The 26,802-nt window shown below is 40.1% G+C and overlaps 1 long non-coding RNA gene across 1 annotated transcript; it reads right to left on the bottom strand.

Moving 5' to 3' along the window:
- Positions 1-3,978: 3,978 nt before the first annotated feature.
- Positions 3,979-25,654, bottom strand: LOC144455982 (uncharacterized). Its single transcript, XR_013484881.1, has 3 exons — positions 25,524-25,654; positions 7,367-7,468; positions 3,979-5,466 (listed from the first exon to the last, which is right to left on the bottom strand). It is a non-coding gene; the product is annotated as an uncharacterized LOC144455982 (long non-coding RNA).
- Positions 25,655-26,802: the final 1,148 nt, after the last annotated feature.

Below are 26,802 nucleotides of genomic sequence, written 5' to 3' on the forward strand. Positions count from 1 at the left end.
AAGGATAGCACACGGTTTGCAGAGAAGAGAGGATATTTTTGTTCCTAGCTGGGGAGTGGAAGAAGAGGAAAAAAATATCAGTGTATCTGGGCTTTTCTATTTTGTGTGTTCATTCAACAAGGCTTTATTGTGCACCCGTAATGTGCAAGGCTCTGAGTTAGCTGCTGTGGAAGGCTCAAAGAGAAGCATGCTTAGTGTTACAGTGGAGAGAACCCTGAATCTGGATTCAATTGACCCGTGTTCGAGACCCAGCTTCATCACTTTTTAGTTTCTTGACTTAGCAGTGAGTCCCAGCCTCTCTGAGCTGCAAGTCACCATTTGTAAAGTGATGATAACAATACTTCCACTATAAATACCCCCACAGGATTTTTGTAAGGATCAAAAGAGACCCTGGATTAGAAAAGGTTTTGTTTAGTGTCATATAACTGTAAGAATCTGGGATGGCCTCATTGTTGGTGGTCCCTCTGTTAGATTGCAATTAGTGGCATAGTAGATAGATCGACAGGCCTGGAGTCATGAAGATGAGTCTTCCTGAGTTCAAATTTTGCCTCAGATACTAATTAGCTGAGTGACCCTGGGTAAGCCACTTAACCCTGTTTGCCTCGGTTTCCTCATTTGTAAAATGAGTGGGAGAAGGAAATGTCGACTCACTCCAGTATCTTTGCCATGAAAACCTTACAAAGAGGTCACAAAGAGTCGGACACGACTGAAAATCATTGAATGACAACAACAAAATGACAATACCCCCAGAATTCATAGCCCAGAGCCCACTCTGGTGGTAATGCTCTCCAGATGGAGTCAAGTCAGATTTCAGATGGTAGTCATATTGCTCATCATTAACAATTATAATAATAGGGGCAGCTAGGTGGCACAGTGGATAGAGCACTGGCCCTAGAGTCAGGGGGACCTGAGTTCAAATCCGGCCTCAGACTCATAACACTTACTAGCCGTGTGACCCTGGGCAAGGCACTTAACCCATTGCCTAACAAAAAAACAAAACCAAAAACAAAACGAAAGAGAATTATAATAATGATAATTTTAAAAAAATGATGATGATGGTAACAGACATGCCCCCTTTTGAGATCACAGTCACCATGAAGTATTATGGCTCTGGATAGTAGGGATACTGTATTGTGCCCTCATCTACAGTTTTCTTATGGAGATGAGACATTGGCAAAACTGGCTACCATGCAGGCTATTTGTGGTTTTATATATCACTTACATTTACATATCCCTTTAAGGTTTACAAAACATTTCCCTCATAGAAGCCTTGTGAGTTAGGTTGCATAGGTATGACTCACAATTTTATCCGTAACATATGGCCCCAAACCACTGAACTGTGTTCATATACACCAAGTACGATCTTGGGGCCTTTGCTTTAAATTTCTTTCACTTGTGACTTTACCCAGACTTTCCCTCTTAGAAACATGATAATTAGGCTCATGTCCAGGTCACTCCTCTTCTATCTCCTCACCCTCCAAATGAAAAAGGTCCTCAGCTCCCTTGCAAGTATTCAGGCTAGCAGAACGTAGGGTAGATTTTATTTAACTTGACAGAATCAATACAAAGGACCTGATGAACTCTGAGCCTAAGCCAATTCTTCTTCCCTTTCTGGTGGGCCTTTACTTTCTCTGAGAACCTATATAGTTCTCTTAATCACTCTCGCTCTCACTGATTGGCCAATAATAGGTCCCTGCCTGAGCCTCACTTGTTTATTGGATTCCGATGGCTCGAAGTGAGTGTAAATAGCAATTGTTTCTGTTCTGACCAGAAACTCTGAGGGTCTTTTCCTCCAAGACTGATTCTTTTGTGAAGGCAAACTAGGCCATCTTTTGCCTCAATTCTTACCTAGCCTATAACTACTGAATGAGTGTTGTCTCAGACCAGCTGAGACCTGGGAAAGACCTTAGCTTAAAAAGGCCAAGGTCTCCCACTGCATCCAAGGCCATCACCAGTTATCCTGACCTATGTCTTAGGGCTGGCCTCTGATGACTCCGGAGGAGAAAGTGAGGCTGATGATTTTGCATAGCCCTGCCTCACTTAAATCCAATTCACTTACAAGTCAAGACATCATCTTCATGACATCATTGGTGCTCTTTGAGAATGAAGGACGAACAGCAATGCAGTCCTCAGACTTATAATGCTGCTCTGAGAGGGTGTTCTACACAGTGAGAGGGAAGTATTCAGGGTTATACTCAAGCAATTCATTGCTCTGATGAGTCCCACCTTCCCAAAGAACCTATATAGTCCTTCCGTAATTATAATTCTACCTTGAGTTTGAAATCCCCAAATGGAAAGAACTTGTAGTACCCCTTCTCCCTCCTCTGGACCTATTCGATTCACAGAACTCACGAGAGCAGTGAAGAGCATAGTCCAGGTTTCACCATGGCTTGTTCCTTGTTATTCTTCAGTTCTGGCTCACACAGTTCCTGGCTTGAACCAGGTTCTTAGACTGACCTAGAACCTCCTTCATTATTCCATGTCTCTGTTTAGTCTGCTCTTCCTTCCCTGAGGTTTGTGTATATGTGGTTCCCTGGAAAGGTCATTGCTCAGATCTTCTCCAGGTATTCAAATCCATATATATTTTTTTTTATGTGTAGCTCCTCTCCCTTCAATCCAACCTCTTTCTCCAGCTCTCTAGCTTCTCAAGTCTGTGTGTTGTCTCCCTGTAATAATAATCATAATTACTATTATGGCATATTTGTGTAGGTTTTAAGGTTTATAAAGTTATATATATATATACATATATCTATATCTCTATATATGTATATATGTGTATACACACACACACACATATATATATGTATATATGTGTATACACACACACACACACACACCCATATATATACATATATATATGTATATATATATAAAATCTCATTTGATCACCACAAAAATCCCATAATGTAATTGCTATTATTGGCCTCATTTTACATAAAGGGTCTGAAGCCCTTTTGCCTAAGCTCACACAGATAGTAAGCATCTGAGACAGAACTCAAACCCAGGCCTTCCTGATATTAAATCCAGTGCTTTTCACACTCTGACAGGCCATCTCTCCTTTTCACTCAGCCCTGCTCCTTCCCTATGATACAGGTAGAGTATCAGTTGCTGTAGTAAAACACACTTGGCAGAAGCCTAAAATCACCAACCATCTATGTGAGCCTCACTAGTACATTGTGATGGCTGACCTACTCATGCTCACAGCACTGACACTGAGGTAAGCTTCCTTGTGAGGGGGTCACCAGGGAACAAACTTTATTAGGGCAAGATGGGACAATTCTGTCTAGACCAGTAGATGAGTTGCAAGGCCTGGCCAGGGTACCCAACACTCATATACCCAGGAGAAGGCAGAAGCAAAGTCAAACACTGAGGAAAGAGCTCTGAAGAGAGGTTTTGAAGAGATTCATTATAGAGGTGGCCAAGACCCCATTCCATCCTCCATGTAGTCACCAAAGGGCTCTTCCTAAAGCCCAAGTCACTCCCCAATTTAATAAACTATAGTGGCTCCCTATCACTGTTAGGAGCTAATACAAACTCCTCTCTTTGCCATTTAAAATCCTTTACAACCTGCCTCCATCTTACCTTTTCAGGCTCATTATATATTACTCTCCATGATGCATGAGTACTAGAATTAGAACTGAGAAAAATCTGGGTTTGAATCCTGCCTCAGTTACTAATTATCTGTGTGACCCTGGATAAGTCATTTGATCTTTTTCTGCCTCAGATTCCTCATCTGTAAAATAATTATAGTACCTACCTCACAGGGCTGTTGAGAGGGTCTTATGAAATAACATATGGAAAGTATCTTGCAAAACTATTTTTGTTGTTACTATTATTATTATACTAACATTATTATATATTTTTATTGCCATTTACGTGAATCCAGTTAAGTAAATTTATATTATCTAGTTTTCACCAAATGAACCTTCACAAACTGGACAAGTAGCTTAAAAATTATCCCTACAAAGAAACCACAGATTGAAAATAATAGTTGTAATTTAAGCACAGCCAAACAGCCAGAAAACTGCATACAGAACTGACACTTCTCCCACCCCTAGTATAATCTCTTCATCAGCCACAGTATAAGGTAAAGACAATGATGAAACGATAATAGCTTGACAAGACATCAGACAAAAATATGTGAAATTATCAAGATCATTTAAAGTGTGGAATTATACTCACTCTCATCAGTGATGAACCTCACCCTAAGTGGATATTGTGTCTTGAGATATTAGCTAATGATAATATGAAGCCATTGTGATTGGAAAGAATTTTTAAAATGAGCTTTTGTGACCAAAAATGATGTGTGTCACCTCTAAAACCCCCCATACCTGCACACTTGAAAAATTTAGAAATAGAATTTTTCTTACCTGTTTAAAAATCTTGCAATTGATGAGATTTAGTGGTTTTGGAGCCTGTGTGTGTGTGTGTGTGTGTGTGTGTGTGTGTGTGTATTCAATACCTGATGATTAATTTGCAACAACTGATAGATGTCAGGGAAAATGGAAATTATTACTTGAATTTCAAAAACTCCCCAATAACCCTTTATGTATTTGGTGGAGGAGATTGAAAAATGAGTATCATTATTTAGCAAGCACAGTCAATAAGACAGTTTGTCCATCTGTATCTACCTATCTTTGTGAGTTGTCTTTTCATTTGTAACAGATATTGAAACCAAATATTTAAATAGACAGAATTAAAACCAGACCTTTGAATCCCTGTATTATAAAGTGTTAAACCAAATGTTTAAATAAACAGAATTTAGAACCAGACCTTTGAATCATTATTATATAGAGTATTAAACCAAGATTTCCAAAAATAATGAAGCATTTTCAATCTCATTGCTCTCACAAAAAAATATACATTTTAAAATATTTTTTCTCGTTGGGACCCAGGATTTTTGAATCCTATTCCCACCATTCTTTCTATCACTCTCTATCACAATCGGAGACACAATCTATGTCTCCTACCCTAAGCCTGTAACTTGCTTCTGTCTTATTTTAAAGCATATGCCTGCCATAGAACAGTGACTCATTGCAACACCTTGTTTCCACCCACATCAGCTCCAGATGTATTTTGCAAATCGCATTTGCTTGTCATTTAAAGACACACTAGGTCAGCGCTGCCCTGCCAGTAAGAACTGGATTCTCCCTTGCCTCGTACATCATTGACACGTTTGTCAGCCCAGTCTAGGTTTCTGGATCTTTGCTATAGGTGATGGCTGATTGATGATGTAAGGCACACACAACTTGATTTTCAGAGAACCAACTAAGCTTGCAGGGAAGTCAATAAGAAAAATCTTATTTTGACCCCACAGATTAGACTCATTTGATTTGGAAGCTATTGTTGGTGAAAGAAATATGGGGCATCAGGATGTCATCCTCAAGTTCCTTCTCTGATTATAATCACCCTTAAGAGGCAGCTCTCTCGCTTTCAATCTCTTTTTCTCCTCCACTTCAACAGCATCTGTATGAGAGATTAGAGAAGAGAACTGTGACTCTCAGGTTCTCTGGATCACCTGTCCCCTCATCGTTCACAGAAGAAGGGTTGAAGCACCTGAATATATGTTCCCATTTTCCCACAGGACCCAGTCCACTGACTTCAGAACTCCTAGGGGATGAACCTTGGCTAGTTACTACTGTGCACAGGGATTCACATAACTAATGTCACTTCCTTTTTCTGAAACTCAATTTCTCCATTTGTAAAATGAGTGTTTTGGATTATTTGATTAAAAAGGTCCTTTCCAGTGAATCCAAGTATCTATGGCACAAAAATCTTCAGATATTAAGCTTCCAGATGTATAAGAACAAATTTCTGTCATGAAAAGCTTTACTTGGCAGGCTCTTGGTAAAATGCTAATGGATGATAAAAAACGATTTCTATTTACACTGAGGTCAGCTTGAGAGAAGATGAGCTTACTCTTACAAAATCATAAAAAAACCGAATCTTAAAATCCTTCAGTCTATCCACTTCTGATTTTCTTTAACCTCCCTTTTTACAAAGAAGAAACCAAGATATAGAGAATTTTTTTACCCCCCACCCCCTGCCATGATTTTATCCACTCACAAAGTTTAACAACAGTAGAGCCAGGATGCAGGAATCTTAATAATAGCAAATGACATTCATATAGCATTCAAGGTTTTCAAAATGACATAAATATGTTACCTAATTTCATACATATCCCTTGTATATAATATCCTATCTCCTCCCTCTGTACTTTGCCCAAGCTATTCCCTAAACCTGAGACACCCTCTTTCCTTGGTTCTGCCTCTGAAGGTCTTATTCCTTCAAAGCTCAAATGCCACCATCCACATGTCACTTTTTCCCAATTCCCCTAGGTCAGAGTCTAGTAAAATACAGCCTAACTGTCATGCCTGCTGCCTGTCTTTGTATACCTAGGAGCCAATAATGGTTTTTATATTTTAAGATAAAATTTTATTGTATTTTAAAATGTAAAAAAAACATTTTTAGCTCATAAGTTGATAGAAAATAGGTGAAGAGCTGGATTTGACCCTGGGATAGCCATTTGCTCACCTCTGCCCTTCACTTAAGTAAAACAAAAATGACCATGGGCTAGTCTGTTTCTTTTTTTAAGAAAATGAAATTATTCAATCAAGTTATACTTATTATGATAACAAATCAATGTACTATGCATTGAGAGAGATGGAAAATAAACCATATGGGAATGATGCCCTCAAGCTGGCATTGCTGCAACAGTCTTAAACTTGTCAGCAAATTGGCTCCTTGGCTCCTTCTAAGGGCTGATCTTCAGCAGAGCCTGAACATGTCGCTGTGTCTCTGCCAGTGACCCTGTTATTTTTATAGTTTATAGTGATCATAAGCAATGAACTTGGTTTTACCTTGAGTTCCTTCACAAAAAAAAAATAAGATGCTTATGGTCAGAGACAGCCATTCTCACAAATATCACATTCCACTGGACAGATGGTCATGGGACCAACTTTTGTTCCTGGCATAGGGATACCAGGAAGGAAAAGAGGACTGGCAGGTTCTCTGAGTGGCATGTTTTGTATTCTGTAGATGAGGGAGTCTCTGATAGCATTATAAAACAGAAAACTTCTATCAGTTTAATCCAGATATGTGCCAATTACAGGCACAGGGACTTTCATTTAGTGGCAAACTAATCCTCATTGGGTAACCAGCTAGGAATCACTGCCCCTCTTCTCACAGTGAAGATACCCAACTGAGTTCTGAGTTGTTTTCCTAATATTTTTTTTTATTTGTTTTTGGAGGTAATTGGGCTTAAGTGACTTGCCCCAGGTCACACAGCTAGTAAATGTCTGAAGCTGGATTTGAACTCAGGTTCTCCTGATTCCAGGTCTGGTGCTCAATCCACTTGGCTACCTACCTGGCCTTGTTTTCCTCTTCCTGAGGTAGAGATCCCCAGTGCCCACTGAGGTTGTTCACTCATATCCACCTCTCAGTAGTATCTGCCGGAGCTGAAGGCCTGCTGATCAAGGAGTAAATAATGAGATTTTTCAGTACTGTCAGATTCATTTGGACAGTCATCTCCACGTCTTACATTCCTCACATCGTCAAATACAAAGACATAGGGATGGATGCATAGTGATATTGACTCTTGAATTTCTTTAGCACGTCCTTCATCTCAGTGACAAGATATTCTCTTAACTCTGGGGTGAAAGACTTGGGCCTTTCACAAAGCAATGACTCACTCTTTTGCAACAGCTCTTTGCCTTCCTGAAGGAGCTCCAAATCAGGCCTGCATCTTGTTTCGTCCATCTCTCCGATGCTAACTTCCATGTTTTTAAAATGCTAGTGCATCCTATGATAGTAGTTGTCCATTAGCTAGAAAGTCACTGCTTCATCACATGTCACCACATCCAGGCATCTGCATTCTTCGTATAGGAATTGGTGCATTCTCACACATTCTCCTCTGATCAGCTTTCTCTGCTTAACTTGTCTATCTTTCTTTGAAGCATTAAGTTGCTACATTTTCTTAATCTTCTTTCTCAAATGAGGCACAGTGTCCTGGAATCTCTCCCTGCAGATCTGAGCAGCCTTTTCAATGGAGAAAGGGTGTGGGCCATATGCTCTTGACCTTTAGTACACCTTATATAGAGTGAGGTCTGATCATTCTTACAGAACAGCTTGGGGACTTAGCTGGTGCTTCCGATGACAACTTTGTCTCACAGGGTTCTACAAGTTCCAGGGGTTGAGCTTTTTCTTCTTTTTATTCCTTCTGCCTTTTTTTTTTTGTGAGGCAATTGGGGTTAGCTGACTTGCCTAGGGTCACACAGCTAGTAAGTGTCTGAGGTCATATTTGAACTCAGGTCCTCCTGACTCCAGGGCTGGTGCTCTATCCACTGTGCCACTTAGCTGTCCCTTAGTGGTTGAGCTTCTTGCAGATGGCAGTCAGCTTTGACAGGTGCACAATGGGTCTTAGGAGACTTCCCTGAATTCAGGGCAAGAGAAATGTGTGACCCCCTTCCTTGCTCCTGGTCAGACAAAACTGACAAAAGTTGAGGGGGATGGACTTTGAGAAGAAGGCAAGACAGATGCTGCAGGTGGTCTCCTGCTTGAGTCTTTTCTCCAGCCTGGATCCCCTGACTTAGAGCCAAGGACTCTCCACCAGCAGTGGCTCCTTCCTCTGGAGATATCAAAGTCTTTCCATGGCTCCTGGTTTATCCTAACACCTTGAGTACAGAAGCTCGGAATGTTTTCTGCTATTTTGTTTCTACTTCTGTGTGAACGTGTCATCTCCACAGATTAAATATAAGCTTCTTGCGGGCAGGGACTGTTTCATTTTTGTCTTTGTGTCCCCAATCCATAGAACATTTTGTGGTTAAATGACTAATATGGAAATGTTTTACATGATTGGACATATATAACCTAGATCTAATTGCTTAGTCTTAGGGAGGAGAGAGGGTGAGATAGAATTTGGAACTCAAAGCTTTAAAAAAAATTAAAAATTGTTTTAACATGTAATTGGGGAAAAATAGAATATATTTTTAAAAAAAGAACACTTTGTTGTTGTTGAATCATTTTTGTCATGTCTCATTCTTTGTGACCCCATTTGGGGTTTTCTTGGCAAAGGTACTAGAGTGGTTTGCTCTTTCCTTCTCCAGCTCATTCTACAGATGAGGAAACTGAGGTAAACAGACTTAAATGGGTTGCCCATGGTCACCCAGCTAGTGAGTGTTTGAGGTTGAATTTGAACTCAAGTTGTCCTAAATCCGGAGGCAGTGCACTATCCATTGTGCCACCTAGCTTGCCTCTGTAGAACATAGTGGGCTGCTAATATAAGCTTTTTGATTGATTGATTTAATGCCACAAACAGCTCTGGGGGGAGGGGAGGGACAGACAAAGATCTTATAGGCATTATTATCCCCATTTTGCAGATGAGGAAGCTGGGCCTCAGAGAAGACAAGCAAGTTTGAGTGGTAGGACTAGAAGCCTGATATTCCTGACTCCGTGTGCATCACTCTATCCCCTCAACCAGAATGTCTCTGGACTTGCGGTCCCCTGCTCTTTAGGAGGTATGATAGTATCTGACTCTGTGGGTTGTGAGATAATAAGAGGGTTTAGGAGGGTGAGTGTAGAATCCCCTTCATAGAGAATATTAAAGAATATGATGAACAGCAGTCTATTTTGGAGGATTTTACTCATTATTTTACTGCTGTTCATGAAGAAAGTGCTAACTCCTCATGTCCCTTCTCCAAATAGCTACAATTGAGCAAGGCTAGATAGGCTTCTGAGCCCGGAACATTTGCCAACTGAATGATTTCTCTTCCCCAGACACGTGATTGTTTGGCTCTTTTGTTCCTGTGCCCATCAGATAAGTGAAGAAGTAGAAGAAAAGAAAGGCAGTGACATAATCAGGGAGATGCTTGTTCTATATAAGTTAGAACAGAGATATTGGTAAGACTCAGAACTCCAGGTGACCATAGAGAAATTGACTACTTCAAATTTAAACAAAAAGCTGTTTCTTGAGAGCTTGTAGGATCATCTCTTATACTGACAGGGATCCGAACAGCATAAATTAAAGAGAATGCTTTTTAGATACTTTGTCCTGCTATTGTATACTGCCAGGTTTGCATTAGAGAAAAATTCCTTTAGGTTCCAGAGCTACAAGGCTTAGTGAGCTTCCAAAAGTATTCTACCCAATGGCTGTAAAGTCCTTCTTTGGACAGCTGATGCAAGGATACCTTGGCTTTTGTTTGTTTGTGATTTTACATTATCTTCCAGTTTTAAATGTCCTCAAGTCTTTATGTTTTCTCTATGTAAGTCATGAATTTTTAGAGCTAGAAAGGGCCTTAGAGACACATAGAACTTCTGAATGATTAAAGCTGTCCTAAAATGTAATGGTCTGCCTTGGGCAATAGTGAGTTTCCCGTTATGGAAGGTATTCAAAAAGTAGCTGAATGACTGCTTAATGGGAAAGCCAGAAAAAAATATTTATATTTCAACTAAGAGGTAGACTATTATTGTTTAGTCATGTCCAATTCTTTGTGACTCCATTTAGTCTTTTCTTGGCAAAGATATAGGAGTGGTTTGCATTTCCTTCTCCAGCTCATTTTACAGATGAGGAAACTGTGGCAAACAGGTTAAGTGACTTGCTAGTAAGAGTCTGAGGTCAGGTTTGAATTCAGGTCCTCCTGACTTCAAGCCTGACACTCTATCCACTCTATCTAACCTCTCTGCCCCTGGTGAAGCCTAGTAGGGGGTAATACAATGCCTCAATAAATAAGTGGAGGGGGATCAGGAAAGGCTTCTGTTGGAATCGGCACCTGAGCTAAAATTTTAAGGAAGCAGGGGATTCTGTAAGAATTGACGTGAGCTAGGGCTGTGTTCCAGACATGGAGCCGTTTATCCAAAGGCGTGGAGAGAGAAGATGTAATGTCACATATGGGGAGCAACCAGCCAGCCAATTTGACTGGAATAAAAACGTGTGAAGGGGAGTAATGGGAAATAAGATGGAAAAAGTGCAATGGACTGGGAGATGTTGAAGTCCATTTTAATGCCAAAGTCTTATTACAGGGGCTATATTCCCAGGCATTATTGTGAGGCAGTTAGTAGTCATGGATAGACTTGAAAACTGGACTTGAAAACAGGAATATAGGAGTTCAAATCCTGTCTCAGATACTTATTAGTATGTGACCCTGACCAAATCACCCAACTTCTCAGCCTCAGTCTGCCCACCGTTATTATTATCCCCCAAATGAGAATCTCTTAGTGTTGTGAAGATCAAATGAGGTAGTATATGTAAAACACATTGCGAACAATAAAAGTTATAAAAATGTCACATTATTATTGTCCTGCGTTCTTGTTACCACCTACCAAGGAGGGATTTGCTTTGGCATTGAATATGGTTCGCTATACATAGTGGACACGTGACTACTAATACTGAAAAGTAATTGTGTCATGGATAGACACCCTAGCCACATTCTTGGACTCATTCTTTACATGGTAGAGTAGATACAAAGATGGAGGGAACCATGTTTTGTCAACACTGGAGAAATCACTTGGATACATATAGACTCCAATTTTAGAGATTGATATGGATCAGGAAACCCATGTGGTCCCCAGAAAAAAAGCAATCACATGACTCATCCCTCCCCCACCAAATGGTAGTAGATCAGTCATCAATCAATGAGCATTTATTAAGTATCCAGGTACTGCTCTGGGTACTGGAGATACAAAGGCAAAAGTGAAATAGTCCCTACTCTGAAAGAGCTTACATTTTAGTCAAAGAACAAAATACGTACCAAAAAGCTAAGAGGTGGAGATTAGGAAGAGAGCATTCTAGGCATAGGAGAAAGAAGATGGAGTGTCCTGTGTAAGGAACAGTTCATGGAAGAAAATGAGGCATAAGAGACTGGAATGATAGGAAAAGTTATGAAGGGTTTTCAAAAGAATTTTACATTATATCTTGGGAGTACTAGGGAACCACTGGAGTTTAATGAATAGGGGAGGTAACATGGTAAGTCGTGCACTTTAGAAAAATGTCATTGGGAATTGAGTGGAGGATAGATTGGAGTAGAGAAAGATGAAGCAAAGAGAGCAGATAGGAGACTATTCTCCTAGTCAGGTAAGAGGTGATATGGTCCTGTACAAGAGTGATAATTGAGTTCATGGAGAGAAGGATACAGATGAGGAGACATGTTTTGGAGGTAGACAGGATATGATCTCACAATTGATTGGAAATGAGGAGTGAGTGAGAGTAGGGAGATACATATAATGTTGAGATTAATAACCTTGATGACTAGAAGGATAGTATGCCTTTTATTTTAAAAAAAAGGGAAGTTCAGGAGAATGATGTGTTTGGGTGAAGAAGCTGATGAGTTCTGTTTTGGACATGTTCAGTCTGAGATGTCTCTGGGTATCCAGTCCAAAATGACTAATAGGCAATTAGTAATGCAAGAATGGAGTTCAAGAGAGAGAGATCCAGAGATGTGGGAGTCATCTGCATAGAGACGGTAATTAATCCCATGACAGCTACTGAGATCACCTGGAGAAGAAGTGAATAGAAAGAAGAGGGTACAGGACAGAGCTTGGAGAGTCAGCCACAGTAAGGGGGTAGCAGAGGAACTCTGAAGAGTTTCTAGGAAGCCTGGAGCTTCAGGAATGGAAGCTTATAGCAATGGAGTGGCAGGAGTGCCATGATGGAGGAGCAAGCAAGAGGAATTACTGTACTAAGACTCTGGAAGAAGGATGGTTGTTAAACAATGCTGTGTTACCAAGGGCAGTTAACAGAGGATGATATAGAAAAACGTGGCATGGGTCCTGTAGGATCAGGAGCGCTTAAAGCTCAAAAGGATCTGGCAAAGAGCAACAGAAGAGGGAGGATTTTTTTTTAATTTAAAAAAAATTTAAAAATATATTGGGGAATGGAGAGGGATACGATAGGAAAGGATAGGATAGGATAGGATAGGATAGGATAGGATAGGATAGGAGAACTTAGCACAGGATAGCAGAGGATGGCACAGGATTAGATAGGACAGGGTGGTTGATGATGATGGCTGACAAAAAGAAAAGGCAAGGGTGTTCAATTCTTCTTTTGAAAAATTTATTTTATTTTTAATTTATGGAATAAAAGAAGCATTTCCATAACATAGTATAATAAAAAAGACGATTGCACATGAAACTGCAAATCTACTTTGCACAATTTGCTATTCCTTTCAAATATACTGCAAAATTATAATGTATATATTTTTTCCCCTTTTCCCCTGCCCCCCCATATGGCTACCATTAGACACACACACACACACACACACACACACACACACATATATATGTATATGTATATATGTATATATACAATATACACTCACACATATACATATATATACATATACACATATGTGACATATACATATATTACATATATATATATATATAATATTTTTCTATATATACTTCTATTTGTCAGTTCTTTCTCTGGATTCAGATAGTATCTTTCTTCATATGTCCTTTATAGTTAATTTGAGTATTTATAATAGACAAAATAACTCAATTCTTATTTTGCTTCTGATTTTTGTACTCATTGTTTGTTGTTATTTTTGTAATGGAGGTGGAGTGACAGGGGCGGGGGAGCCAATCCTTGGAGCATGATCAGTATTCTCTCATCGGATCCAATCCAAGCAACCATATGGAAGTTTCCTGTGAGCTTACTTCCATCCTTATTGATTCTAGGATTTGCACTTTCTGATAAAAAAAAAATTCTTCCATTGACTTCAATGGCCATAAGAATGGAAGATTTAGTAGAATGAGTAGAATCAGTGGAACTAGTGTATTCAAAAGAATGGATCTGTCTCTCCCTGTCTGTCTCTCTCTGTCCTTCTGACTCTCTGTGTCTTTCTCTCTCCTCTTCATCATCTCTTATCTCTGTCTCTTTTTGTCTCTGTCTCTCCCACTCCCTTTTTCTCATTCCCTCCCTTTTCTCCCTTGGCTTTGAAGCTTTGAAGCAGGAGGGCTGCTTTCAGCTGCCTATCTGATGGCCAAGGAAGGGGAGGGTGACTGCCCTATACCTTCACCTGACTAGTGGTTCTCTGAGTAAGTACAAGCTGGGGAAAGTATAGTTAGATAGCAGTTTTCCTGAAAAAAGATCTGGAGCAGGGGTGGGTGGTGGGTGGGGAGGGGTGGTTAGTGGACTGCAAGCACAAAATAAATCAACAATGTGACATGGAAGCCAAAAAACTCACTGAATTATTAGATTGCCTTATAAGAGGCATAGCTTCCAGGAACAGAAAGATGTTTGTCTTACTTTACTCTGCCTGGCCAGAACACATCTAGAGTAACAAGTCTAATTCTTGGCACTAAAGTTTAGAAATCGATTGACAAGTATTTATTAAGAACCTACTATGTACCAAGCAGCTAGATGGTGCAGTGGATAGAGTGCTGAACCTGAAGTCAGAGAGATTCCTCCTTCTGAGTTCAAATCTGGCCTCAAATAACTTACTAGCTAGGTGACCCCAGGTAAGTCACTTAGCCCTGTTTACCTCTGTGTCCTTATCTGTAAAATGAGGTATGGCAAACCATATCAGGATCTTTGCTAAGAAAACCCCAAAATGGGGCCATGAAGAGTTGGACACTAAAACAGCTAAACATGTACCGGACTCTGTGCTAAGCTTTAAGACTACAAAGACAAAAACCAAAGGAAAAAAACCATCTTGGCTTTCACAGAGCTCACACTCTATGAGGAGAGACAACATGTGCATCTATTCTGTAAGTGTATTTATTCTATGTGGAATAAACACAAGGTGGTTAAATTCAGGGTGGTCAGTGAGGGAGAAAATGTACAGTGGGAAGATCAGAAAAGGCATTGCATAGAAGACGGTACTTGAATTGTCTCGAATGAAGGTAGTGATTTAGTGAGGCACAGGTGAGAAGGGAGTGCATTCAAGGGGAGGATGGCCCATGCAAAGGTACCAAGACAGGAGGTGGGATGTTGAGTGTGAGGAACATGGGGGCATTTATAAACTGGGGAATATCCAGAGAAGGGCAAACAGAATAGTGAGAGGGCTTGATCCTATGCAATACGAGCATCATTTGAATGAATTTAGGTTGTTTTGTCTTAACAAGGGAAGACTTTGGGGGAAATGATAGTTATCTTCAAGTATTTGAAGTCTCATCATGTGGAAGAAGTAAAAGACATGGATGGAAGTTAGAAAAAGGCAATTTTAGGTTTCATATCAGCAAAAAATTCCTAACATTTTGAGCTATCCAGAAGTGGAATGGGGTGCCTCAGGAGATCAAGAGGACTCTTTTTGACTGGAGAGATTTTTGCTAGTTTGTTTTAGTTTTAATTGATGCTGGATGCATACTCATTGGGTATGCTGTAGAGGAAATTCTGTTTGGGGCATTACTTGGACAATATTGCTATGGAAATCCCTTCCAGTTCTGGAACTCTATGAGTCTGTGATTCTTCTTGGTTTTTGTTTGCTCTCTTTTCCTATTTCCAGGGTCCTTCAATCATGGCAGTAGTGTAAGTCTGTAGTTGAGCGTGAGTGTGTGTGTGTGTGTCTGTGTTCATGCTTACACAACCACAAATGCTTTCCTTATGTGGTGGTGGTAGAGGTGAGGATGGTTGTCGACTCTAGGACATTACTATGTGTCTGAAGGACTAAATAGGTCCCTAAGAAAGAAGAAAGCCACCAAAAGGGAAGAAGAATTGTCTTGACTACTAATGGACTCAGCTATGGGTTCTTTCTGTTTCTGCATTTTTTCTATCATTAAATAAAACCTGTCCATATAGATAGATGATAAATAGGTAGATAGGTGGATAGATAGGTAGATAGATAGATAGGTGGATAGATAGATATTGTTGTTGTTTGTCCTTCATTCTCAAAGGGGACTATGACATCAGGAGGTGATGCCATGCCACGCAAGTGAGGAGGGCTGTACAAAGTCACTAGCCTCACTTTCTCCTCCAGAGCCATCTGGAGTCAATGACAAAATAGAGATCAAGACGACTGGAGATGGCCCTGGATGCAGTGGGATATACAGCCATATAGATGGCTATATGGATAGGTGGCTAGGTAGAGGGATAAAGTGTTTATTAAGCACTTGCTATGTGACTAGCCTTGGGCTAAGCACTGAAGTTTTAGGCACAAGCAAGCAAGGTAATCCTTCCCGTCAGGAAGCTTATATTCTAATAGAGGAAGATGACACATAAAGGCAAGCTAGAAAGTGGGTGGTAGTGTTGGGGGTAGAATGTGGATTGTAGCATGATATGGAGATGGCCTGGAATTGTCATGGGAGCCTGTTTCCAGGCAAAATAAAGAGGAAATTCATCAAAACCCAGTGTCTCAGGAATGGAGTACAAGAATGGAATGTAGGGAGGAGATAGGGAAGATGGTGAAGATTGCTAGAGTGTAGGCAGCATGGTACAGAGATGATTGAGATGTAATGTATGGATTGAATGAGTGCCCATGTGGGAGGTGAAGTTCCTTTTACTTTTTATGTAGAAATGTGGGTACAAGCTATATTCTGATGTTTCCAGGGGGAAGACTTGGGTGAGCCAAAAGTAGATATATTCTGATGTCCCTAGGGGAAATCCTACTTAGCAGTATGAACCAGAGAGTGTGAGTTGTGAGAAGCCCTCAAAATAGAACCTGGCCAGTGTAAACATAGAATTGCTGTTCTGTGCCCCTGGCTAGATTAGGATCTAGGAGATCTGTGATCTCATTTTGGCTACAAGGGAAATGAGGTCTGAAAATGCCAAATAACTCCATGCATCAAGAACCAGTTATTAGCTCCCCATACTTGCTTCTTCATCCAACTGTAGACACAAGATACCCTAATATATGAAGTATGAACAAGAACCACAAAGGAATGTTAGCGCATCTCACCTATGGGACGTGGCTTAATATTTGGAGACTGGCTTGGGAGAGTTAAGAGTTAAGTCATGTACTTGGAACATGGACAGACTTAATGGCACCCTTGTCTTTTTTTTTTTCTCTATCAGCTTGCTCCTTACATTCCTAAGCTGAAAAGCTTTCCTGTCCAGGCTTACCACTCCAAAAGAGTTATGGGTTTATAGATAAGTTCCTCATCTCAAGGCCATAAGAGCAGTCCCCATCTGATTGCAGTATATGATAAATTTGCAAGGTCAGACACCAATTGAGCTAACTCCTCCTCTCAACCTTTCTTTTTTTCTTCTCCTCCTTCGCTATCTCAACTAACTGCAATGCTTAAATATCCCAAAGTGGGAATAAAGGCAACAGATAACCCTTTGTTTTCCCACTAATTAAATCATGGGAAGGACAATGTAAGGTAGATAAGCAGGAAAACAAATAATAACCACAAAAAAAATGGACTTAAGTTATGAAAGTCCAGGAGCTGAACTCTCATGCATGTTGCCTACCTTCCACTCACACTCACACTGACACTAGCTCATCACTGGTGTGGAGACATGAACATTGGCGGTGGGGGGAGGGGAATCGGAGGCCATTGTTTTCCAGCACCCTTTCACCATAAGTATGGAATCAAGTTGACTGTGTCGTATTGCTCAATAAGACAGTTGGAAGTTTTAAGTATAGACAATATTTTGTTTTTCTGACATAAAAAAGAAATTACAGACAAAAATCATCCATCAATAAAACATTTGATGCTAAATGGTAGGGAAATGAGCAAAGGAGCTCTTTTTAATCAAGGTGGAGTACATTGTCATTCATGTGCCTGCAAACTGGTTTTTGTATACGGGTGGGAGGGTTGTCTACTTGCGAACACTTCTCAGCCTATATCTAGATCATGCCAAACAACGGTTCACATCAGTAAAATATTCAAATCAGTTCTTTGGTGTCCTATTGGCTAAGCAATCTGTTAACTGGCTTTTTTCACTTTTTACCTAGTTCATAGGATCATACAAATAGAGTTGGGAGGGATCTTAGAGGACATAAAATACATTTTTCAGTTGCAAAATTAAGGTATAGACCAGTTAAGTGATTTGCCAAAGTGACAGAGCCTGAATTTGAACCCAGGTCATCTGATTCCAGAGCCAGCATTGTTTCCTATCACACTCCACTTCTTATCTGGGTTGTCATGGATGCACGCGTATGCCACCCAAATGAAGGAATCCATCTTTATTTATTTGCATTAATTAATTAATTAATTTCAAGGCTAACCTTCCTTTCTGCTATAGGGCATCTATTTTGTTGATTGCAGGGAAGGGTTTTCCAAGATGGCTGCTTCATGTAGCCATCTTGACCAGCTTTATTCTGTGTTAGTTGCTAGTTTGAAGAATTGAGGAACAGCCCTGGCTACACAAAGATAGCCGCTAAAATGCAACCTTCTACCTCTCATATCCTATTACCTTCCTAATGAATCTCACAGGAATCCCCCAGTAAGTGATTCTGTCCCTGCAAATTTTTTCTTCAAAGGAGAAAAACCATGACCCAAGCAAACAGTACTCCTAAATTATTGACACATTAAAATTTAAACTGTTAATTAACAGAGCCTCTTATCTGAGAGCAGCTGATTTACCGCTATTCACCAAACGCCTACAGCTCTCCTATTCTCAAAAAACCCTTACTAGATCCTATCATCCTTCCTAACCATCTCCTATAGCTCTCTTCCTTTTCTCATCCAAACTCCTTGAAAAAGTTGTGCCCCAATTTCTTCTCTAGTCACTCCCTTCTAAACTTTCATCTGTCTGGCCTCCAGCATCATCATTCAGCTGAAACTATTATTCCTAAAGTGATCAATAATCTCCAAACCTGTGAATCTAACTACCTTTCCTCAGTCTTTACTCTTTGACCTCTCTGCTGCATTTGACTCTATTGACTGACCGCCCTTTTCTCTCCTTCCTGAGTTTGGAGGACACTCTTCTCTGTTGTTTCTCCTCCTACCTTCCCAATAACTCCTCCTCAATCTACTTAATGAATTCTAGCTCATCGGCTTCATTATTGCCCCTTCAACCAAATATGACTCTTCTGTTTGACATTTAAAGCTCTTAATAACCTAGCCCCCTTCTGCCTTTCTTGTCTTGTTCCCTCTTCTCATTCTGTATTCTAGCGCTCTGGATCGGTTTGCTATTCTGCATGTGCAGTGGCTTTCCACGATTGTCTCCCATTCCTGTAATGTACTCTGCCATGGAATCCTGGGTGTTCTCCAAGATTCAGCTCAAGTACTGCCTTCTTCATCAACCTTGTCTTGTTTCCTACAACTGATAGGGCAGCCCCACCTCACACTGTTTTGTATTCATATTGTACAAATTCTGTAAATTTCCCTGTCTTCACCAGGGAGCTGGTAGTGCAGTGGATAGAGCGATGGTCCTAAAGTCAAGAAGACCTGAGTTTATATCCAGACTCTTACTGGCTGTGTGGCTCTGGGCAAGTCACTTAACCTCTCTTTGTCTCAGTTTCCCCATTGTAAAATGGGAATAATAATAGCACCTATATGGCTTGTTGGGATTGAATGTCATAAAATTTATAAAAAGTACTTAGCACAGTGCCTGGCACATAGTAGACACCATATGAATGCTTAGTCCCTCCCTTCCCTTCCCTTGTCTCCTCAAGGGCAAGATCTATTTCACTTCTTTCTTTGTATTCCCAAGGCTTAGTATAGTGTTTCCTGTAGTAAGTTCTTCATAAATACTTTGTTGATTGATCAGTCAATTAATAAGGAAAGCAGGGCATTCAGGGAGGACTAGAACCTGGGGTGCAAGGGCTACCAAGCCCTTTTCAGGACTACTTATCCACCTTGGTGCCACCTTGATTCAACTCTCACCTGTGACTCTAAGATGTTGCAGCATATGCAGTGGCCATACCCTGCTAAAGCCATCTTTGAAGATGAGCTGAACCAGGTTGAAGGTAACTGGCAGGCCTCAAACCCATCAGTGAGTTAGGGAGAGGTCTGCCCCACGCACGTGAAGACTTCTCCCAGTGGAATGGACAGATGAGAATAATTTATTCCAACAACCATGCAGGTGGCTAAAGTAGGCACTATGGAGCACTTAGGGTTTGGTCAGACATGAATACCAAAGTCATCCACCGCCTCCTGGGCCATCACTGGTCATCCTGACTTGTCTTACCATTGGACTCCGATGACCCTGGAGGAGAGAGTGAGGCCAGTGACTTTGTACAGCTCTGCCTCACTTAAATCCAATGCACAAACAAGTCAAGACATCACCCTGGGATGTCATCGGTCCTCTTAGAAATGAAGGACAAACAACAATACCGAAAGTATATAGGGGGTGCATACGCTCCATCTCAGTATCATCCCTGTGTATCTAGCAGGAGGAAATTAATGGGAAAGAAAGCCACACACCTCCATAGAAGAATCCAAGGCAACTAATCTGGCCCAGACAAATGCCTGGTTCTAGAGGGCCCTCAGATACTATTGTGCTGTGGGGTTTTATATGGAGGTAGGCAAAAGGAACTAAATGGTCGAATGGAGGGTGAACAAACCCCAGCTACCTTTTGATACTATAGTTCTGATAGTACTAACCACAGAAGTTAGTGAGATTCTTTTGTAGTTAAGGTCTACCCTCATGGCATTTGTTAACCATTTTACCCATTGCCACCTGCATGTTCCTCCTCCTCCTCTGGATGAAAGGGTTGATCTAAACAGCCTGAATGAAGTTCCACTCTCTTATTTGATCCTCTCCATAATCCTGTGAAGTAGATAAAAGCTTCACTTCAGAATATTGTTATTGTTGTTTGTCTTTCATTTTCGAAGAGGACAATTGACATCCTGGAGTGACGTCTTGACTTGCTTGTGAATTGGATTTAAGTGAAGCAGAATTGCACCAAGTCACCTTCCTGGCTCTTGGAACAAATTGTTCTTATCCTCCCATTCTGCCAAGAAAAGTCTTCACATGCTTGGAGGGCTAGGTATCCCCATAACTCATCAATGGGTTTGAGGCCTGTCTGGTACCCTCAACCTGGTTTAGCCCATCTGCTAAGACAGTGTACTGAGGTGTGGCTGCTACTATGCTACAACTTCTTGGAGCTAAGGGTGAATGCTGGGTGCATCAGGTGGATGTCAAATGTGGACGAGCTGCCCTGAAAAGGGCTTGGTAAGCCCTCACACAAAAAGTACCAGGCCTCCTTGAACAACTTGAATATCCCTACTTTAGAATAACAGTTATGATAATAGCCAGAATTTATATGGTTGCTTTAAAGTTTGCAAAATGCTTTACCAATATTATTTCATTTGATGATCCTCATAACAACTCTACAATTCTAAGGGCTCTTTTTATCCCCATTTTATAGAAGAGAGAACCAAAACTGAAAGAGTTTAAATTACTTGTCCGGGGTTACGTGATGAAGTATCTGAGGCAGAATTTGTACTCCGTTCTTCCTGTAACACTCTACCCACTGTGTCACGGGGATACCTCCGATCCCTGATTACATCCGTTTGGCTGTTTCCTTCACCAATGTATCCAGCATCCCTTCTACATCTTAGCACATGGTCTTATGAGTTGCTGTGGGAAAACCAAATCATCTCCTGGTGGCCAGCCATCTGATGGTGACATTCAATGAATTTAGCAAGGTTGGTTGTCTGATGACAGACATAAAGTCCAATACTGGAGCTGTACTTGAAACCTTTCCAACCCTCTAGAACTCACATTTCTCTAATATAGCATTTCTCAAAGTATGGTCCAAGAACCCCTTGGGGTTCCTGAGACCCTTTCAGGAGGCCTACAAGGTCAAAACTGTTTTAGTAATAATACTAAGACATTTTCATGTCTAATATGGCAAATATCAATAGATATAATCCACAGAAACAAAAACTTTTTGGAGTCCTCTGTAATTTTTGAGACAGTAAAGATATCTTGAGACTAAAAAGTTTTAGAACCACTGATCTAATAAAACTTTTGGTCACTTCCACTCTACCATGTGACATTGAAGTAGGACTTTGGACCTCACAACAGCCTCTCAGAATCTCTAGCTTCTTCCAAGGCTCAGCTTAAGGGCCCTTTTCTCCATGAGGCATTCCGTGATTCCCTTCCCTCCCCTAGTTGTTAGGTCCTTCTCTACCCCAGTAATATGTGGCATTCATTCAGTACATATTTTGTATTTATATATCTATGTACATGTTACTTCCTCCAAAAATAATGCAACTCCTTGGAAGGTGCTTAATTAATGCTTTTTGAATGAATGAATGTCAGTTATTTTCCCCATTTTACAGATGAGGAAACTGAATCTCAGAGAGGTTAGGATCATGTTCAAGACCACACAACATGTAAGTGATGGAGTTGGGAACTCAAGTCTTCTGACTCAAGATCTTTCCACTAAACGATGTTGCTTCTCTTGTAGAGCTCCATTTTTAGTATGCTCTCTAGTGCTCATTAGAATTCTGGACACCCAATGAAAAGCAGTCTAGAAAATCTGAAAAAGTTCCCAAGTAGCTCAAGTCCCAATTCTAGCACCACATAATTATGTGACCAGAGGTAAGTTACTACTTATCATCTGTAGAAGTGAGGGGGTAAGACTAGATGCTAAGTTCCCTTTCAAAACTAGCAATGTATAATAATTCATTGATTCTCATGTTACATGTAAGGCATGAAGTAGTAGAGAAAGCAATAAGTCAACAGTTAATAGTCAGTAAGCATTTATTAAGTTTTCATTGTGTCCCAGGCATGATGCTATGTGCTAGGAATACAAAAAAAGGCAAGGATGTCCCTTGAACTTGAGGAATTTACATTCTAACAATAGCTGGGTTCGAGATGTGTGGCTTCTAGTTTTTGCTCTGTCATTTGATAGCCACAAGTCAATTCAATTTTATTTGATTATCAATTTCAAATTCTGTTCCTCCCACTTTACTTTCTCCCATGCATTGAGATGATAAGAAAAATAAGACCTATTATATATATATATATATGATATATATATATATACACACCTATATGTGTGCGTATGTATGTGTGTATATATATATACATATATAAACACCTATGTGTGTGTGTGTATATATACACACACATATACATATATATACATATATATAATACATATACATATATACATATATATAGACATGCAAGATAAATTTCTTCAATAAATGGCCACAAGTGAATAGCCATGCTAGGGAAAGGATGGATTTGGACCTGGTCTGTGGCCTCAATGGAAAGCAGTTCTCTTAGTCAAAAGAAGTAACCCTTATGAGGGAACACGGGTCTTCAGAGTTGCCATGCTGGGAGCCTGCCAAATCCCTGAACTCCTAATCAAGAAACTTTTACAGAAAAAGCATTTTGGGATCATTTGGCTATAATTATCCACATATCCTCCACTCAGCAAAATCCTGGTATGCCCTGTTTTCTCTTACACAAATACTTTGGGAGACTTATTTAAAGTCAGCCCCACATGTAAAGTGGACACTTGTCAGTTATATACCTGAAGGGTGTGCATATGTTGAGCAGTGTCAGCTAAGAAAGAGCCTGACTTCTTGCATTTAAAATGAATATTGACCAAAAAAAAGGTGTTGGGGGGAGGGAAGAGGTGCAAATCAACAGCTAGAAAATGGCTGACTCAGACCAACCCCAATGCATATGGCGTGAAACAATGTCATTAACAGAATCGGCCAAGGTTGGAATTATACAAGAGTTTCTTTCAACAAAACTTAAAATGTTTGGGGAAATAGTCTTGGAGATTCCTATGAGACAAGGTCAGGAAGAATGGGAAAGTTACCCTCGAAGCCATGTAGGGACTAGTTTTGGAATTCTTAAAGTTGGGAATCCCATTGACAGAGAATGAGATTGTTTTCTTTACAGACAGGAAAGGAGAAAATGATCCTGATGAAGTTTATATTAATGCTTAGTACTAAAAGCAAAAGAGTAACCCAGCTCAGTCTAATAAGTGATGGGCTCATGGCCCAGAGTATTGTATGAACGTTAGATTTCTAGAAAGGAAATTGTGGGAATCTATTTTTAAGACTGATGAGTGATACACTCTGGAGGCATCTTAAAATCCCAAAGTGTGGGAAAAAGGTCGAGAATTTGAAGAGAGGATGCCTAAAGAATGATAACTTATATTTGTCCAGCACTTTATACTTTTCAAGTGTTTTCACATCCATTTTTTCATCCCCCCCCCATTTTTTCCCCTGGGAACTTGAACATTCTACTTTGGAATACTTATACACACACATATGTGTGTATATTCTGAATATGTAAAGCTGGATGTGTCTGTGTATTCCTTATCCACATCAACATTTAGCGTGTTACTTTTCTTCTCCCATAGTCAGAAGCAAATAAATCTTGTTGAATTGGAGTTGTGTTTTACAACATCTCTGTGAGATAGAGAAATTATTGTCATTCTCATCTGAATGATTAAGAAGATACTGCCCAAGAAGATTAAGTGATTCCCCAATTGATACAAAAAGTTAGTGGCAGAAACAAATTTCCTGTTGGTTAGTGGAAAGAATGTTTCACTAGGCCACAGACTGCTTCAGCCATTGATTGTGAAAGAGAAAAGCATGACATCAAGGTAAAGAAAATTTAGTATTATAAGTAGGAAATAAGGGTGCCCCATAGTTTACATTCTTGAAGACTGAGCTCTTGTCTAAAATACTGGTAAAATGACCAGTAAATTCAGTTAACTTTAGACAAATCACTGATCAAGTCAGTCAAAAAATGCTTTTATTTTGGAATCATGTCACAATATTTTTTAAACTGCTTGACTACTCAAGTCATTCAAGACTAAAAAGCCAATTTGTATATGTAAATGTAGCCTTAATTAGGGGGAAGTGAAAAGGGAAACACCAGCAAAGTCAAAAGTCAAACTGGTTCTGTATGACTGACACATTGACTACTCAGACAATTCCATTAAAATAGTCATCTTCATAAAGACCGAGCCTTGGAGGGCAGACTTCTGGGCAGGGAGAGAGAGGGAGCATAAAACAGTTTTAAAGGAGATGGTAAATGAATAATAAGTAACTTTGCACATCTATCAGAAGCAAACCAAAAAATATGGGAAAGAATATAGAGGCCGCTGATGGCCGAGGATGGACCTAAAGCTAATGATGACTCAGGAAAAAGCAAAGACGTTAGGGTTACTTCCAAATCTGCCTTTAACAAGAGAGGTATGAAGAAAATAAATTTGGTCAATCAGAAAGTAATGAAGACCTTGCAAAAATAGCTATTGACAAAAAGCAGGTAGGGGAATTCTTTAGCAATTTGAACATAGCCCATACTAACGAATCAGCAGGTCAGGATGATATGCTTCCTAGGAGATTAAAGGAGTTGATAACATACCTATTAAAGCTCTGGCATTCGTTTATTTTTCTAAACAGAGCAGAGGCCTGGGACAGTTCCACAAACCTCACTGATGGAACATCTGTCTTCAGAATGGCAGAGAGTCCGCCTCTTAGCTACCATGCAGTTCAGGTATGGGTGATCTAAGCTAATGAGACTAACCCTCAAGTGGAAAATCTTGAAAAGCAAACACAGTGAAAGAAAAGCAAGGAATAGATAATGTGGACTGGCCAGACAGCAAATCCCATTAAGGAAATTAAATGGCAACCTCCTAAGTAAAGAGTGTAAGATTTGGAATCAGGATATCTGTGTTTGGGATACCAGCTCTTCCTTTTGCTATCTCTCTTACCTGTGTCAAATTGCTTCCCGCTCTGGGCCTCAGTTTATTCGTCTTTAAGTGAAGGGTTGGACAGGCCTCAAAGATCCTTTCTGAACAATACCTTAGAGCAGGTATCACAAGAGACCGTCTGCACAGGCAGCATAAGGGCATTCTCCTTTAAGGGGAGAGAGGAAGAGCAGAGTTGGGTGGAGTAGAAGGCTCACTTCATCAATTCAGCAGCTTCCTCTTTTAAAGAGCTAATTCAGTAGATTATAAATGCCATGAGAGCTGGAGCTCTTCTCTTTCTCTCTTTGTTTCTCTGGCTCTCAGTGTAGGTGCTTAATAAATGTTTAACCCAACTGCTAATTAGGTGCCAAATTCTGTTATGTGTATCCTGCTGAAGGACTAAGAGAACTGCCATCTCCCTTAGATATCCTTGGTCAAAACCCTGATTGCCCCATCCTAGTAATGGCTCTGAATATTTTCCACCTCTAGACCCAAGATCCCACGAGAAGATGAAAAATCCCACCCAGATAAAGACCTCTGGAATAACACTAATATAACACTGGCAAGCAGTTATACAGTGCTTGGAGGTTTGCATGGCACTTTGCAAATATTACCTCACTTTATCTCTACAACAACCCTGGGAAGTAGGTGCAATTTATTATTTCCATTTTATAGATGAGGAAACTGACAGATGGAGCTTAAATGACTTGCCCAAGGTCACAAAGCTATTAAGTGTCTGAGGCCATATTTGAACCTAACTGCCTGATTCCAGGTCCAGTACTCTATTTGGTGGGCCATCTACTTTTCTAGCATTTTAATGCTCTACTCCACGAAACCCCTTCTTCCTATAGTGACAAAAAACAACAGCAAAACACCCCAAAATGTATACTTTTTTCTGGTATAGCCAGAGGGAAAACTTTGTTGGTCTGAAATCTTATAAAATTAAACACAACTAAATCTCATACCACAGTATTTTTTTCCTTTTATAAGGAATTCTAAATGTTATCCCATAAGTTTAAATATTTATTGGTTTGAAATAGGAACCACATCCCACAGATAGTCACTTCACCAATGTGTCTAGCACCTGGGCTGGGGTGAAGGGAAATGATTCCATTTGAAGGGTTCGGGAGGTATTCCAGATATTTATTTTAAACTCTTGGTTTCTGAACTGAAGCATTAACCAGGCCACTAATGAAATATCCCCAGGATGCCAAATTGAGGGCATGTGTTGCCAACCCTAATGAGGCCAAAGAAATAATTCTGGAGGTAGAAACTAACAAAATGAAACTCAAGTCAGGAAAAA

Source organism: Phascolarctos cinereus, unplaced genomic scaffold (genome assembly GCF_003287225.1).
Source record: "Phascolarctos cinereus isolate Bilbo 61053 unplaced genomic scaffold, phaCin_HiC Scaffold_2;HRSCAF=192, whole genome shotgun sequence".
Classification (NCBI taxonomy): domain Eukaryota; kingdom Metazoa; phylum Chordata; class Mammalia; order Diprotodontia; family Phascolarctidae; genus Phascolarctos; species Phascolarctos cinereus.